General features: G+C 45.9%; 1 protein-coding gene across 1 annotated transcript in view; it reads left to right on the top strand.

Annotated features, from left to right (window-relative positions):
* The first annotated feature begins 6,870 nt into the window (after positions 1–6,870).
* Positions 6,871–17,897, top strand: part of SETBP1 (SET binding protein 1) — a 316,969-nt gene continuing 305,942 nt past the window's right edge. Inside the window, exon 1 of the mRNA XM_063128296.1 lies at positions 6,871–6,917. The gene's annotated coding sequence lies outside the window, so the exon portion shown is untranslated. The remainder of the gene's footprint in view (positions 6,918–17,897) is intronic.

Raw genomic sequence — 17,897 nt, 5'->3', positions numbered from 1 at the left:
AGCTAAACATTATGGCTTAGCATGCCGTGTGAACCATGGCTTAGCATCTTGCGTGAACCATTCCTAACCATGGTAGCTACAGAGCCATGGTTAACACATTCACTAACCATTTGCTGTAAAAGGGTTACCGGCCTAGCCATGGCTTCGGCCACAGCTAGACCTAAGGTTTATCCTGGGATCCTCCAGGGTTCGCCCCTGCCTGAGCACTGAATCCCCTGTGTGTCACCTAGACGAACAGGTTTGACCCCTGGACGATCCAGGGATAAACCTTAGGTCTAGCTGTGGCCTTCGTGTGTTGTCTGAACAGGCCCATATCCTGCATTATATATAACATTAGAGATACAGTGTAATATCCTGCATTATATATAGCATTATAAATACACTTTTTAAGTCATCTCCAATTTTGCAGTGTGTCTTTTTCTATTTAAACGGTTCCAACCCAAAGCAAACTTGCCCAATCCCTGAGTTTTAGACACAGTGTGAAAATCCTTCTGTTGTGTCATTCCTTTTAGATTTTAGATCTGAAACTGTAATTGTTGAAGGTTTTTTTTAATACATTTGGTTTCTTACTGTAACGCCATCCCTGCTCTTGATCTTAGTTGTGATCATTTGTTGAATCTCATATTTCTGTTGATTTTGATTTTTCCAATTGCATATTACCTTGATTATTATTATCTTTTTTACACAAGGAGGATTTGCAAATAAATAAATAAATAAAATAGATTCAAAATAAATATGTGTGCCCATAGCCCTTGACCCCATCAATTAAATGTTACCCTTCCCAACTATAATTGACCTCCACACTTAATCAAATAAAACTTTAGTTGATTCACTTAATAGTTTGACAGATTAACAGGGCCATCCTATGCATGTCTACTCAGAAGTAAGCCCAATTGTGTTCCATCAAGGGAGTTACGCCTAGGTAAATCTATATAGGATTGCATCCTTAAACTTGCAGTCCTAATAGCACTGCTTTTGAAAGATGCAAAAATTAGAATTTGTTCTCATAAGAACATCAGAAGAGCCATGCTGGATCAGACCAAGGGTCCATCTAGTCCTGCATTCTGTTTACACAGTGTCAAAACAGCTGCCCATGGGAAACCCACAAACAGTCTTCAGGGATAAGAGGCATAGAACCAAGACAATGTGTGTGCAGTCCTGAAAACGTTGAAAATAGTAGATAATGGAAGATTTAGGCATTTCAATAAAATGCCAATGGAAGTTTCATGAGTGAACATACCTCCCTATTTTGCATTTACTGTGTAGCATGTACAGCAGAGAATCTGGCATTTTCTCTTTTGAAAAAATTGTGTAGAATTTTTCAAAAGAGAAAATGCCAGATTCTCTGCTGTACAGTAAATGCAAAAAAGGGAGGTATGGGTCACTCATGAATCTTCCGTTGGCATTTTATTGAAATGCCTAAATCTTCCATTATATATGTATGGAGCTCCGACTTCTCAGCCCAGAGAAGATCACACTGTCAAAACATTCAGATGTGTAAAGCTCCGCTTTCAGATCCAATCCTTTCACTGCCAGCAAGTAGAAAAACAGCATATCAAGGAGGAAGTAGAATCAACGCCCCCCTACACACCCACCCACCACTACATTTATGTTCATTCCCTCCAGCATTTCGTAGATTTAAACGGGGACACTTTTTTTCCAATAATAATTATGTTGCTTGTGTCCCTAGCCCCTCCATGCAACACACACACACACACACACACACACACACACACACACACTAACATATCGTTGGAGGCTCTTAGCATGAATTCCATGATAATTACTTTTGGACTGTGTGAAGTAATAAAAAGAGTTCCTCCGAGCAAATGCAGACTGTATTCAGAACAGATTTATTCAATTATAAATTCATTTCCACCGTTACTCTGAGGATTGCAGCTAAACTTAGAGGGAACAAGGAAACTGAGGTGGGGTGTGTGTGTCAGATGACATAGGCATCCCTGTTATTAAAATAGTCCTGGAGGTACATCCCTGTGAATCTTGGCTCCACTACACCACTGAAGAAGCCCTAAACAACTTGGGACCAGGATGCCTGAAAGAGCGCCTTCTTCCTTATCCACCTGCCCGATCACTGAGGTCGTCAGAGGTCATGCTCCTGGTGGTTCCACGTGGAGCTGTGGCCCAACTGGTATCCACCAGGAGAACAGCCTTTAGTGTAGTGGCCCCTTCTCTGTGGAACTCTCTGCCCCTGGAGGTCAGGCAGGCACCAAAACCAGGCTGATTCTGGTTCCTCCTTCTGGCCTCAGCTAGACCTAAGGTTTATCCCGGGATCGTCCTGGGGTCGTCCCTGCCTGCTCCCGGGATATCCTGTGTGTCATTTACATGAACAGGGATGATTCCGGGATAAACCTTAGGTCTAGCTAAGGACTCTGTTTCAAAACGCCTTCCTCAACTGACTAGCCACTGTTTTTCTGGTTCCTTTGTTTTTAAATTGAACAATTGTAATTTTCTTTTCTTTTTTAACAACTTATTTCTTTTACTGTTTATACCTCTGGAATCTGTGTTAGATAACTAAGCAGTATATAAATATTGTAAACAACAACAAGAACAACAATTTGGGGGCTAGCCGCCTAGCTGCAGCATTTGAACCAGTTGAAGCTTCTCAAAGCTGTTCAAGGCAGGGTAGCTCTATGAAATGGACCTCAGAGATATTCTGAAAAAGCAGGTGTTCTGGAATCCAGTGAATCTTCAATACATAGATGAGGGGTAGGAGACCAGTTCTGTACCATGGCTTCCTATTATTTCATTTTATTTATTTATTTATTACATTTATATACCGCCCCCATAGTGAGAGCTCTCTGGGTGGTTTACAGAAATTCTAAAATGAAAAAAAACAAATATACAAAATTTAAAATTCTAAAACACAGATCATACATACATGAAGCATTAAAAACCGTTAAAATAAACATGTGGGTGATTAAGATGTGCCTCCATATGCCTGGGCAATGAGGAAAGTCTTAACCGGGCGCCGGAAAGATAGCAGCGTTGGTGCCAAGTGAGCCTCGTTAGGGAGATCGTTCCATAGTCTGGGGGCCACCACTGAAAAGGCCCTGTCCCTCGTTGCCACACTCCGAGCCTCTCTCGGAGTAGGCACCCAGAGGAGGACCTTTGATGTTGAACGTAGTGACCGGGTATATTCACATTGGGAGAGGCGTTCCGACAGATATTGTGGTCCCAAGCCATGTAAGGCTTTATTGGTCAAAACGAGCACCTTGAATTGGGCTCGGAAACATACAGGCAGCCAGTGCAAGCGGACCAGAGCAGGTGTTATATGGTCGAACCTTCTGGTTCCCAAAATCAATCTGGCCGCTGCATTTTACACGAGCTGCAGCTTCCGAGCCATCTTCAAAGGCAGCCTTACCTAGAGTGCATTGCAGTAATCTAACTTGGAGGTTACCAGAGCATGGACAACTGAAGCCAGGTTATACCTGTCCAGATAGGAGCATAGCTGGGCCACCAACTGGAGTTTGTAGAATCCATACCAAATGGACAAGCCATCCTTCTGATCTGCCCCAACGGAGTCCCAATTATGAGTATAACGGCCATGGCTAGACGAGGGAGGTAAAAGGGCGACGTTCTCGCAATTTTATGATCGCAAGATCTTCGCCCTCGTTTACACACAGCGCGCAACATCGGCCTGCCATTTTGTTTGTTGTTGTTATAGGGGACAGAGCGCACGAGTGCTCGTGCGGAAAAAGTGGGTTTTTTTTGGGAAACAATTAATTTCCCCACTCACCCCACCCCACCCCTGATGGGCACTGAGCTCTTGAGGAGCTCCGTGCCCTGTGCCTGGCTCCCGGCTCCTCGCGGTTACTTGCGAGGAGCCGGGACAAACCGCGACAGCGGGCCACACTTTCCATGGTCTCGGGATCATCCCAAGATCACGGAAAAACTGCGAAAAAAGGGTAGGGTGATATCTCGGGGGAAAGGAGGAATCATCCCTCTCTGCTCTCAGGATCCCCTGTGCATCATGTGGATGCACAGGGATGGTTCCAGGGATATCATCCCATCTAACTATGGCCTACATCATAGAATAATGATATAATGCTGTTAACTAGCTTATTGGTACGTGTTATGCTTATTTTCACATCTGATGTGGATTAAATGAACCGCTGATTGTTGAACTGTCAATATTATGTTGTAGAATAGTCATGTTTTTTATTAAGTATGATGGCTGCAGTTCTTTTACTGTATTTAAATGGTCTCTTTATTTCCCATATACTGCCCTGAGCTGAATGTACTTGTAGAAAATGTAGCATACAAAGAACAGTAGTAGTAGTGGTGGTAATAGTAATGTGAACTTGGGTCTTCTAGATAGGTGTGAGCTGCTGGACCTGTCTTTTTAGAAGCTTCCAATGCCTATTGAAAAAGAACTGATTCCATAGGAAGACCCTATTACTTTTTCAATAGTAATAGTAATAGTAGTAGTAGTAGTAAAGGTTGGGTCTTCTAGATACATTTGAGTATTGGGACCTGTCTATTTAGAAACTTCCCAGTGCTGTTTCTTTTTAAAGAACTGATTCCGTTTGCTAATAAAGAAAAATAAAACTGATCTCAATAATAATAATAATAATAATAATAATAATAATAATAGTAATAATGGTTGGGTCTTTTAGATACGTTTGAACCTTGGGATCTGTCTATTTAGAAACTTCCCAGTGCTGTTTTTCTTTTTAAAGAACTGATTCTGTTTGCTAATAAAGAAAAATAAAACTGATCTCAATAACAATAATAATAATAATAATGGTTGGGTCTTTTAGATACGTTTGAACATTGGGATCTGTCTATTTAGAAACTTCCCAGTGCTGTTTTTTTTAAAAGAACTGATTCCGTTTGCTAATAAAGAAAAATAAAACTGATCTCAATAACAATAATAATAATAATAATAATAATAATAATGGTTGGGTCTTTTAGATACATTTGAACATTGGGATCTGTCTATTTAGAAACTTCCCAGTGCTGTTTTTTTTTTTAAAGAACTGATTCCGTTTGCTAATAAAGAAAAATAAAACTGATCTCAATAATAATAATAATAATAATAATGGTTGGGTCTTTTAGATACGTTTGAACATTGGGATCTGTCTATTTAGAAACTTCCCAGTGCTGTTTTTTTTAAAAGAACTGATTCCGTTTGCTAATAAAGAAAAATAAAACTGATCTCAATAACAATAATAATAATAATAATAATAATAATAATAATAATAATAATAATGGTTGGGTCTTTTAGATACGTTTGAACATTGGGATCTATCTATTTAGAAACTTCCCAGTGCTGTTTTTTTTTTAAAGAACTGATTCCGTTTGCTAATAAAGAAAAATAAAACTGATCTCAATAATAATAATAATAATAATAATAATAATAATAATAATAATGGTTGGGTCTTTTAGATATGTTTGAACATTGGGATCTGTCTATTTAGAAACTTCCCAGTGCTGTTTTTCTTTTTAAAGAACTGATTCCGTTTGCTAATAAAGAAAAATAAAACTGATCTCAATAACAATAATAATAATAATAATGGTTGGGTCTTTTAGATATGTTTGAACATTGGGATCTGTCTACTTAGAAACTTCCCAGTGCTGTTTTTTTTTAAAAGAACTGATTCCGTTTGCTAATAAAGAAAAATAAAACTGATCTCAATAAATAATAATAATAATAATAATAATAATAATAATAATAATAATAATAATAATAATAATAATAATAATAATAGTGCATGTCTGTTTCCTCTGTTTGGCCACCGGGGGCGCTAGAAGGGAAGGAACGGCGGCGGAGAGGGGGAGCCGTGAAGCAAACAAGGGAGCAGCAGCAGCAGCAGCAGCCGCCACCACCACCACCAGCAGCAACCACGCACCGAAGAGGCGGCGGCAGCGGCTTCTCCCCGGCTCTGATGAAACTGCGGTGACCGAGCGGCAGACCCGTTTCCCTCCCGCCCTTGCAGCGCGCCGCAAGCCCAGGCGAGAGACGTCCACCCACCCCCCACCCACCCCCTCCGCCCTTGGCTCTCGCTCTGCAACGGGGGCGCAGCCGGGGGCGCAGGCTGGGATCCCGCTGGAGAGACCCCGGTCGCCCCTCTGCAGAGCCACGCGGCAGGATCAGGACCACCCCTCCCGAGAGAGCGAGAGAAGGGACGAGGCAGCCTGGCTGGCTGGCGCGCACGGGGATTCCAAGCCCGGGCATTGATTTTGCCTTCTTGAAATTTCCCCCCTTTTTTTCCCCCACCCCTCCCCTCCCCTCCCCTCCCCTTTTCTTTCTCTTTTCTCTCCCCCCCCCCTTTATAAATAATTACAGCGATCGCTTCTCTCTCCCCCCCCTTCCCCACCCCTCTTTGCATGTGTGTGATCCCCCCTCCCTCCTTTCAATCTTTTAAAAACATTACTATTATTTGAGAGGCGCCATTTTTCACCTCCTGGAAAAAATCTGCCTCTTTTATTTTCGCGATCGCGTCCATCGCCTCCTTCTTTCCCTTCTCCTCGCCCTCCCTCTCTCTTCTGCCCTCCCTCCAAGCAGCCACCGCGATCCCTCCCCTCCCTCTCTCTCTCTCCCCCCCCCCGTCATTCTCTCTCCCCCCCCCCCCATTTGACAGTTCCCAGCGCCATGGCTTTCGTGCACCAAAACCAGCAGCTGAAGCAGCAGCCGACGGAGCAATACCTTCGGGGGCTCTTGCAAGGGACTGGAACCAGGATCTAATCCGCATCGCCCCACCCCTCCCACGCACCCCCCGCCCGGTCCGCTCCCCATACACACGTCTCCCCAAACCTCGACACGCATCGCAGCCCCGTTTAAAAAAAAAAAGGGGGGGCAGATAAAATCATCGTCCTACAAGGAGACCAGAGACGCTTTGGAGAGGGGCGCGAAGGTGCCCAGAAGCCTCGCTCGGTTTGGCATGAAGAGATGGGTGAGTGTTATCCCCGGGATCGGAGCCACCTTGGCAATGGGGGTAGGGGGGTAGGAATGGGGGGGCTTTTTTTGGGGGGTGGATTACAGGGTGCAGGAGGCGGCTGATGGGTGGCCCCCCCCCGAAATAGGGATTTTCCGAAGTTGCTCTTGTTTTTTGGGTGACGCGGGAAAGGTTTCCTTCCTCTCTTTCGGATTCTCTGCGCGTGTTTTTGTTCAAAGTCATCTGTATATATTCCTTTTTTGGGGGCGGGGAGGGCGGGGGGTTTGATCGGCTTAAAATTTAAAAAAAAGGCAGGAGGGGGATCGTGTGGGGTGAGGGCGCTGCTTGGCAAGGAGTTTGCCCAAGGTCTCGGGCAAGGTCCCGATCCGAGGTGGGTTTCCTCGGGAGTAAGCCCGCCCTGTGCGCCACGCTCTACCTAGAGATGGGAGTAAGACACACACACCCCAGACCGCACCTCCTCGATCGTGCTGGAGGCGGCTATACTTCGGGAGTAGACCTTCCCTCCTCCCCCCCCCCCCACGATCCAGTCAGTTGACTTCTGAGTAAACCTGTTTAGTTCCGACTGGCGTCGCTGTGTGCAGCTAGGGAGCGCCGCGGGACTTCCCTGAAGCGTAAACACGCTCTTGGGATCCGGCAGCAAAAGCTGTGCGCGAGGCTGTGCTTACTCCCGAGCAAGCCACTTACTTCCGAGTCAACGTGCACAGGATCGTACCGTTAAGGCAGCTTCCTTAAAGGTAAGCCCCGTGGCAACCCCGTGGGGGCTTTCTTCCGAGTAAACATGCGCAAGGTCGGGCTGTTCAATTCCCTCCCCACAGGATCCAACTCTCCTCCTAGTAGCAGTAATCAATACGTTTGTTTATAGGTGCCCCCCCCCCCCAATCGTAGCTGGGGGACGGGGGCGAGAGTAGATAGGTGGCAGACTTCGCGTGTAAGAAGTGTGCAAAGCGGGTGGCAAAAATGTCATTTCCTTCTCGTTACTCAGTGTGAATCTGTGTAACGCTTTGTGCGGGGAAAGTGGTGTGTGTGTGTGTGTGTGTGTGTGTGTATGCATGCCCAGGAGCATGAAATGGCAACGTCACTTTAAAACACACACCACACATTAAAAAAATCCCATGCATCAGAATTTTGGGTGTTGCACACAGTTTCATGTCTCCTTTGCACCTTTGCATGTTTGTCATTATTATTAATTCCCCACTGCAAAGAAAAAGGAAAAGCCCAAACCCACAACAACAACAACAGAACGACCAGCCCTCCAGCCTATGGAGCCTGCTTTAGTGTTATTTTGACATTGGCGAAAGGACGCATCCAATAACTACAGCTTGCAGCAACAAACAAGCGCTGGTGTGTGTGTGTGTCTGTGTGTGTGTGTGTAGCAGAGAGTCTGCATAATTAACAATGCGGGGGTTTCTTGTTCTGCAACACCACCACCCTCCTCCCCCGGTTTGTGTTAGACTCCAGCTCGTTTATAGATCTACTACTAATAAATCCTCCCTTTCCTTAGGTGGCTTCCCCCCCCCCCTTTCAAAAAAGCAACACACACCAAACCCCACACTGTCTGTCTATCTGTCTGTCTGTCTGTTTGTCTCTCTACCCAGATCCCAGCTTTGGGATCTTGCAAACACTCGCCTAGCGAGATGATTTATTTTTTGCAAGATCCGATAACAAGATACTTGGAGGTTAAAACACACACACACACACAAACCCAGCAACAAAATGACACTAAAGCAAAAGAGCTTGAAACATATTGGGTGTGTGTGTGTGGGGGGGGGAGGCCATGGTCTTACCCCCTGCTTTCCCCGTCTTCACTCATTCCTTTCTTTTAAAAGGCCACGAGTATCCCGATTTTATGTTTTTAAAGGCTGCGTTCAATTTTCCTTGTTTGGTAGCCAGAGATGCATCTTGCTATCGAATAGAAACCTAGGACTTTTTGCTGAGTATGTGTGTGTGTGTGTGTGTCCTTTTTAATGCAGTGTGTGGGAGCTGCGATGGGATCATATAATAAGCATCTAGCTACAAGGCAGGGACGTGTTGCATCTGGAAGGTGAGGGGTGTGAAGGATTTGTTTCAAGGATTTTTTTGGTGTTGTGTAGGGTTGGCTTTTTGGGGGGTGTTTGTTTTTTCAAAAAAGGTACCGTTTTATTAGGGTTTCTCTCTGACTTAGACACTGCCAAACTGTATGCCTGGGATTGTGTATCTCCTCCACCATCCACTAAAGTTGTTGTTTAGGCACCTTAGCAATGGTGCTTGGGAGACGAGGATTCTTTGGCTGCGGTAGAAACGGGCTTCCGTGCTGTTTGTTCGTAGTGATGTGTTAGTGGCAACGGATCCAACGCGTCTGCAACACAGAAACTTTGCCTGGCTGAGAGCACCCAAAACCTCCCAGGGCTGCTTCTTGGGGAAGAACAGTTGATCTGTTTTACACCCTCTCCCCTCACCCCCAAATCACACCCTCTCCCTCCAGACACAAGCAAAGAAGGACTCAACAAGGCAGCTTTTGATGGGGGGGGGGAAACCCTCATCTGTGCTGCAGCAGTGGAGGGTGGGGGTGGGGATGTGGCTTCCCGCGCATTGGGGGTGCTTTGTCGGATAGAAGTGAGGTTGTCCGTGAAGGAGGAAAGGGAGGGATTGGGGTGGGGGTGGGGGTGGGGATGTGGTGGCCGGGAGGGGGAGAGGATTTAGACCTGTGTGGCCTGGAAAAGGCCAGGTCAGTTCCTCTACGGCGGTTTCGATGACACTTCAGCGCATGGTTCATCAAAAGCGTATCTCACTGCCCCTGCCGGTTTCCTCTGTGCCTCAAGGAGAATCTGCAGTGAAGTGCAAGCCTCTCTCTCTCTCTCTCTCTCTCTGGTGTGTTTATGATGTTTTAAATCAGCCAGGCTCCATTTTCCAAGAGAGGAGGGGGGAGAAATCCAACAGCGGAGGGCTAATTTCTACTAGGGAGCACTCCCCTTCTGTGAAAGGCTACCGAGGCATGAGTTCCCGTGGAATTAAGCAATATGTTTTAGGATGTTTAGAATCCGTGTGGATTGAGCAGAAAGCTTAGAGGACTGGAGACTGGGATGGTCTCTCGCCCCGTTTCGTTCCTCTGACCTTACAGGGCTGTTTGGCCTTCTTCGTAGAATCCTAGAGCTGGGAGGGACCTCACACATTGGATACCCCCATCCTTTCCCAATATTGGGCCTTCCGGATGTCTTGGACGGCAACTACGCTCATTCCCAGTTAGCACAGTGGCCATGCTGGCTGGAAAAGTTTTTGTGTTTGGAGTCCAGTACACCCGGAGGGCACTAGTTTGGCAAAAGGCCTATGGAGTATGAGAAATCCGTGCAAGATATCTTGGGAGTTTGTGTGTTCTGACGTGACTTTTTCTCCACTGGGATTGTCATTTTTTTTGGCAGGAGGTCAGACTTCAAGAGGGATAGAGAGAACCCAGCAGTTGGCATGGGGTGAGATCTCTAAGAAAGATGCTTTGCCTTTTTGAAAAACAACAACAACAGTTAAGCCTGGCATTTGGGAGCAGGACAGTGGTGGCAGCTTAGGCTGTTCCTGTTTCCTCTCTCTGACTTCTGTTGGGAAAGGCACAATGGCAGTCCGTGCTGAGCCCTGGCAGAAGTAGGTGGCAGATAGCTGTGAGGGTGAGAGAGAGAAAAAAAACATATGCAGGCCCTATTTCCGCCTCCCCTCCCCTCCCCCTTCTTCTTACTTTATATTGAAAGCAGAGGTGTTTCATTAACTGTACGACGTAAACAGCCCGGGAGTGTGGGCAGCCTAGCTGCTGGCCGGTGCCGTCATAAGCAGTGGAGCAAGTGAGCTAAGCTGGCCGGTCCAGGGTGGGGGGTGGGGGGCACCCACAGTGCCATTGCCTTATATGTACATCTGTGGAGTTTGAAAGGACGTTCCAGGCAAGCAGAATGTTGACCCTCCTAGTCTTCTTGCTTCAGGGAGGGGGTGGGGTGGGGGGGAGGGTGGGGTGGGGGTGAAGGGGAAGTAATTTGATGCCTTCCATGTTGACAGAAAGATTTTCCAGGGTGGTAAAGCGGTGGTGGCCAAGCTGACTGTGCATTCAGTATTCGGAAGCCGATGGGAGCAGTTGTATGGATTTGCATTTTCTTTTCTTTTTTAAAGCCACCCTTGCGTCTCTGAAGTTTTCAGAGCTGAAATCAGCCTGAGGAAGAGGATCAAAAGTAATCAAGGGCCTGGGATTTCAAAGCAGAAAGAGGATTTATTATTATTATTATCCATAAGCAATGCAGTCCAAGGATAATGGGAAGAACTTCCTCCATTTTTCAAACTTCTTTTGAAATTACGTGAATGGACTGCAAGTTTCCCTGCTATAGCTCTACCTCTGAGTGATGTTCATACGATCCTTTGGTTTCTATCCTCATTATGGGTATTATTCCTGATACATTTTCTTTGAGAAAAGGAAGTTGCCATAATGCATCAGGCTGTTTGTCCATCTAGTTTAGTAATGGTAGTGGCTTTGCAGGGTTTTCAGGAGAGCTCCCTGCCTTTTCCAGCTGTACCTAGAAATGCCAGGAATTGAATTTCGGAACTTTTGCATGCCAAACACTTCCTCTACCCCTGGTACCACAGCCACTTTCATTTCTCAACTTTCCGATTTGCTACTGTTTCTATCCACGTTTAACAGCCACAACAGCAGGTGGACATTCAGTTGGAAATATTTCTCTGACCACGGCCGTGCGGCTTGACCTGTTGCATTTTTGATGACACCAGTAGAATAGGAGATCAATTGAACTGTCTTATGTGGTTGGTTGCCTTCCCCCACATTGTACTGATGGGGAAGAAAATATTTGGCTGCCCCACTGTAGAATGTGTGCAGGGGCGGTGTAACTTCAACCCAGGTCTTCAGGGCTGATTTACAATGCTACAGATCATAGAAGAGTAGAGTTGGAAGGGGCCTACAAGGCCATCGAGTCCAACCCCCTGCTCCATGCAGGAATCTACCCTAAAGCATCCCTGCCTCTTGAATGTCTCTAGTGTGGGAGAGCCCACAACCTCCCTACATAACTGGTTCCATTGTCGTAGTACTCTAACAGTCAGGAAGCTTTTCCTGGTATCCAGCCGGAATCTGGCTTCCTGTAACTTGAGCCGTTATTCCGTGTCCAGCACTCTGGGAGGATTGAGAAGAGATCCTGGCCCTCCTCTGTGTGACAACCTTTCAAGTATTTGAAGAGTGCTATCATGTCTCCCCTCAATCTTCTCTTCTCCAGGCTAAACATTTATTTTTATTTTTTTTATTTATTACATTTTTATACCGCCCAATGGCCGAAGCTCTCTGGAAGCGGAAGGGATGTGGCCAGTGAGCACTTACTCACTATCCCTCCTCCTGACTATCGAACCTGGGTGTGGGGTGGTGGTGGTAGTTCATTTGCACACTGCTAAGGGCTTCCTTTCTAGCTCTGTGTCCCAATAAAAACAAATAGGTAGTACATATTACATTCCTCGGGAGCGTTCCGGTAAATGCTAGGGCTGTGTTGTGCCTGCCCATTGGATGGGATTTCTGATTAAATCCAAAGCCTGTTTGTGTTAAGAAATACTCCCCTAAGGCTCATGGACTCATGCCACTTACTTGCAGTAAGATCTTTAAGTTAAAATGTGATGGTATTTTCGCTTTCCCCTTTTTGTCTTTGGCCTTTGCCCACCTCTGGAATGCAGCCTCGAGAACTTTCCTGAAATGGAACGCAGTTCTCAGGCTGAAAGAAGTTCAATACCCCTGGTATATGGACTCGTGTCATGGGTAGCCAAGAGGCTAAGGCAGCCTTCCTCAACCTGGGGTGCTCCAGATGTGTTGGACTGCATCTCCCAGAATGCCCCAGCCGCTGGCTGGGGCATTCTGGGAGTTGTAGTCCAACACATCTGGAGCGCCCCAGGTTGAGGAAGGCTGGCTAAAGGGAGACATGATAGAGGTGTAAAAAAATATGCATGGTATGAAGAATGTGGACAGGGAGACATTTTTCTCCCTCTCTCAACATAGTAGAATCCAATGGGGTCATCCCATGAAGCCGATTGGCGGGAGATTCAGGACAAATAAGAGGAAATACTTCTTCACACAGCACATAGTTAAATTATGGAACTCACTACCACAAGATGTAGTGATGGCAACCAGTTTGGATGGCTTTAAAAGGGGGTTGGATAAATTCCTGGAGGTGAAGGCTATCTATGGCTACTAACCCTGATGGCTGTATGCTATCTCCAGTATTCAAGGCAGTAAGCCTGTGTGCGCCAGTTGCTGGGGAACATGGGTGGGAGGGTGCTGTTGCACCATGTCCTGCTTTGTTGGTCCCTGGCTGATGGCTGGTTAGCCACTGTGTGAACAGAGTGCTGGAGTAGATGGACCCTTGGTCTGATCCAGCATCAGGGCTCTTCTTATGTTCTTACACTCACACCAGGTTTACGAGAAGCAAGTGTAAGGGGGAAGACATATATTCTAAGTGTAGTGGACGCACATTTGCTGCATTCTGAGGCGTTTATTTTCAGGGCTGTGAATGTGTGTCCAAACCATTTCCACGACAGTTTAAAACGTCTGTTGGTCACAGCGAGGCATGTCACGAGCGTCCAGTTGGGGGCTCGAGTGTAGCAGGAATCTGTGGGATCCCCTTTGCTTGTCCAACTTGGCATGCACCAAGTCGGGTAAGCACGGCAGTCCCACTGCTCCACAGAACCACCATTTTGTGCAGAATGGCGGCTTGGCCTTTTCCGTAAATCGCCATTTTGCATAAACAGGGGCCGCAAAGAGGTCCATTTCTGCAAAATTAGACCTTTTGAGTTCGCCCACCCCCAAAGCACCTTGAAAAGGATTCCCTCTGTGTGAGTGAGCGGCCTGACCCTCCTTTGCTAGCTCACTCAGTTTCTGTAAAGGCCATGGAGGGAGGGGTGTCCCTTTCCCTGTATTGCCAGTACGGACATCAGGAAAAACTTCCTGACTGTTAGAGCAGTACGACAATGGAATCAGTTACCTAGGGAGGTTGTGGGCTCTCCCACCCTAGAGGCCTTCAAGAGGCAGCTGGACAACCATCTGTCAGGGATGCTTTAGGGTGGATTCCTGCATTGAGCCGGGGGTTGGACTCGATGGCCTTGTAGGCCCCTTCCAACTCTGCTGTTCTATGATTCTATGAAGCCTGGTGGGCTGGCTAAGAAGGTCCCAAGTGTCCTGCTTCCCCTTCCCCATGGAAACACATCTGACTCACAAAAGAGGAGCTGAGGACTACGTTTCTCCTTCGCCAACCTGTTGCACTTCTAGCCTGCACCTTTTTTTTTTTATTCACCCTCATGAGTAAAAAGCAAGTGAGTAAAACGTTTTTAGGCCAGTAACTTTCATGAGCTGAGTAGCAAGGTCGCCACACAATGCTATTTGTGTCTTCCCTAGCTGGAGAACTTGGCTGACGTTTCTACAGCAACCTGACAGAATGGAGGCTCTTCCTGGTATGAAGAAGAAAAGTGGCAGGAAGACCTGTGATGGTCAAATTTGAGGTGGACGTTGGCACCTGGGTCTGCCCCGTCCATTTTTAAAGCAGGGGAGCATGTGCTATTTTGACATCAAAATGGACTTTGGTCTTCTGCCTCCCTGTGTGGCTTTAGGGACTTTCCATCTAGCCCTGTTCATATCTGATATCCGAACAAGGCTGGGGAAAGAATTCAGGGAACTGATTGTAAGGGTGTAGTGGGGAGGATTTAGTTCCCCTCTCTCTGTCACACGCACACTTTCAAATTCAGACCTTCGCCCCCTGCTTTGTACATGAATGGGGGAAACACCTGACAGAAGAAAATGGCCACCACTGTGAAGTCTGCTTTGGCCTTCAGATAAGGTGGCCATATGAAAAGGAGGGCAGGGCTCCTGTATCTTTAACAGTTGAATAGTAAAGTGAATTTCAGCAGGTGTCATCAGTATGCATGCAGCACCTGGTGAAATTCCCTCATCATCACAACAGTTAAAGCTGCAGGAGCCCTGTCCTCTTTTGTATCTGGTCACTCTAGTATAGCACCTGCAGCTTTAACTGTTGTGATGAAAAGGGTATTCCACCAGGTGCTGCATGCATACAAATGACACCTGCTGAAATTCCCTTTTCAATACTATGGTTAAAGATACAGGAGCCCTGTCCTTCTTTCCATAGGGTCACCCCACTTCAGAAAAGCAGGACTAGTTAGCAGGCTGCTAACTAGTCAAGCAGGCTGCATGCTTGAGCTAGGTTCAAATAATTCTGTGTTGTAGGTTCATTGGATAAGTGTGATCAAGCCACTGTCTTTCTGCCACTTTTTCCATCTGTATAATGGGGCTATTGATGACCTGTTTGAAGAAGGTGAGAAAGGCAAAAAAGAAGAAGGTCTAAACTCCCCCATCCATTTCCCCTTCCCTTGTGTGACTAGTATCTTAGATTATAAACCTGCCTGAGGGAAGGACCTGTTTATTTATTTATTCATTATTATATTTTTGGTTTGTGTACAGTGCTTAGTTACTGTAGGCATGTTAGGGGACAATGAATCATAACAATATGAAAGTGTGCAGTGGAAATAAACAGTAATAATGCAAGGCATTTCAAGTCACAAAGGTTTGGGAGAGCGGACTTCCTGCAAAATTTCAGGAAGGCTGTGATTTTGTTAGGGTAGAATTTGGTAGTGGATGTAGTTATCACTGTCCTAGGATGTCCATTTTTTTTTCAAATGAGAAGTACAAGTTTCCTTCCGTGGCAAACCAGGGATACATGTTGAAGCGTTAAAGTATCAGTTAAACAGGGCATTTAGCAGAGGCAGGAATGGATGGGGAAAGGCTACATCTCCTGATCTCCGGGTCACATGTAGCAACCCTACTCATGATTGCAAACTTAGCTTGGAAAGTATGAGAACTGCCTGATGAAATGTCAGAAGCCTCAGATGGGCTAAACAGGGCATCCAGTGATTAGGAGGAGGTGCTGCAATACCCTTTATAAGGTCTTTGTTCTTCACTATGCTGTTCCTCTTCACCAGCCTTCCTCAACCTGGGGCGCTCCAGATGTGTTGGACTGCATCTCCCAGAATGCCCCAGCCTGCTGGCTGGGGCATTCTGGGAGATGCAGTCCAACACATCTGGAGCGCCCCAGGTTGAGGAAGGCTGCTCTACACCAAACAGGATATTGCACTATGGTATATAAACAGCAGGAGCCACACCAAGCAGGACACAGCACTATGAAAGTGGTATATGGTCTGTGTCAATGGGCCCCAGCAGTTGTCCGTTGACTTCAATACTGCTATAAAGCAGCAGTGAGGCTCCTGCTTTTTATATATCACTTTTATACTGCTTTCCTAGTGCAATATCCTGCTTGGTGCAGATGAGGCCCATGTCTACCAGAACTAGGGTGACCATATGAAAAGGAGGACAGGGCTCCTGTATCTTTAACAGTTGTATTGAAAAGGGAATTTCAGCAGGTGTCATTTGTATATATGGAGAACCTGGTGAAATTTCCTCTTCCTCACAACAGTTAAAGCTGCAGGTGCCCTGACCTCTGTTAAATCTGTCACTCTAGTATAGCTCCTGCAGCTTTAACTGCTATGATGAAGAGGGAATTTCACCAGGTTTTCTATATATACAAATGACACCTGCTGAAACCTCTTTTCTATGTAACTGTTAAAGTTACAGGAGCCCTGTCCTCCTTTTCATACGGTCACCCTAGCCAGAACCAGAATAAATTATGCAAAATAGGCATATGCAAGCCATCAATTGTTATAATTTGTACAAATACTAGAACTCAGGTGATCTTCGTGCTGTAATTTAATGCAGTGTTGTGTTGCGTTGCTAGGCCCAAAACCACGATGGCAGCTTATGGTTGGAAGATCGTGATAAATGAGAATCAGTGCAATTGAAAGCAGAAACCTGGCAAGTTTTATGTGTGGTGGCTTTCACATCTCAGGCCCTTCATAAACACTGTGTGCTCTCCCATTTTCATTTTTGGAACAAGCAGCTGGCTACTTGGCTCTGGAAAGGAGTCCATACTTGTTCAGGCAATATTATTCCTTCAGTTGTGCTTTAATCTCTGGATTTAAGAGAAGATGAGTCACCAAAATCTCTGTTTGTCCCTCCTCAGCCCCCAAAGATGGGAGATATTTAGATCTAGCTGGGTGGACATGGCTGCTTCCCGTGGCATTGTCCGTAATTTCACATTGTGGGATGCAACGTGTTGTTGGCCTCTCTCACATGATCTTGACGTTGTAATGTTACTGGCATAGGTGAAGGGTGGACCGAGAAGCTGTTCAGTGGTTCCTCTCCTATAGAAAAATGCTCTTGAATCTACATACTTCCCTTGAATTTATTTATTTATAATATTTATAACTTGTCTCTTAATCACATAGATCCCCAAGGTGGATTGCAGACACTATAAAAGATGTCAAGAGTTAAAACAATGAATAGTTATAGGTTGGAAAGAGCAACAACATCAAATTTTGCTAAAAGCTTAAAAGAAAATTAAGCAAGGGGACTTCCGTCTCTTTTTGGAAATCAGTAAAGAAGGGAGCCGGTAAACAGGTGCGGTGGGAGTGTTCCATCGGCAAGGCAATATGACCAAGAACCTCCACTCTCTCATTGCCCACCATGTCATGTGAGGGAACTCCAAGCAAGGCTGGCACATGGGAGAACATCTAACACGTAGCGTTACATTGCAGGGTTCGTCACTTATGCACTGCGCCCTGCAGCATATATTATGTACACTTCTTATCAGAGAGGTTTGCTTAAGTTACAAAATGTTTGGCTAATCCTGTAGGCAGTGACTTGTCTGCCCTCTCGGTAGAATTCACTTGCTCATATGTAATCTTCTGTGCTTTATCTTTCTCCTTTATCATCCCGCCCCCCTGCTTTTCAGGCCACCTAAACCTTGGCCTTGAACTTAAGGGAGGTGTAATTGTTCTTTGATTTTGACACTTAGCTCAATCACTTTCAAGAGCTGTCATTCCCTGCCCCCATCCTTCAAAATGCCCTTCCTCCGGAGGGGTAAA

This window comes from Elgaria multicarinata, chromosome 6 (assembly GCF_023053635.1).
Source record: "Elgaria multicarinata webbii isolate HBS135686 ecotype San Diego chromosome 6, rElgMul1.1.pri, whole genome shotgun sequence".
Lineage (NCBI taxonomy): Eukaryota > Metazoa > Chordata > Lepidosauria > Squamata > Anguidae > Elgaria > Elgaria multicarinata.
The sequence above is the reverse complement of the archived record's forward strand: the minus strand, read 5'-3'. Positions and strand labels throughout refer to the sequence as shown.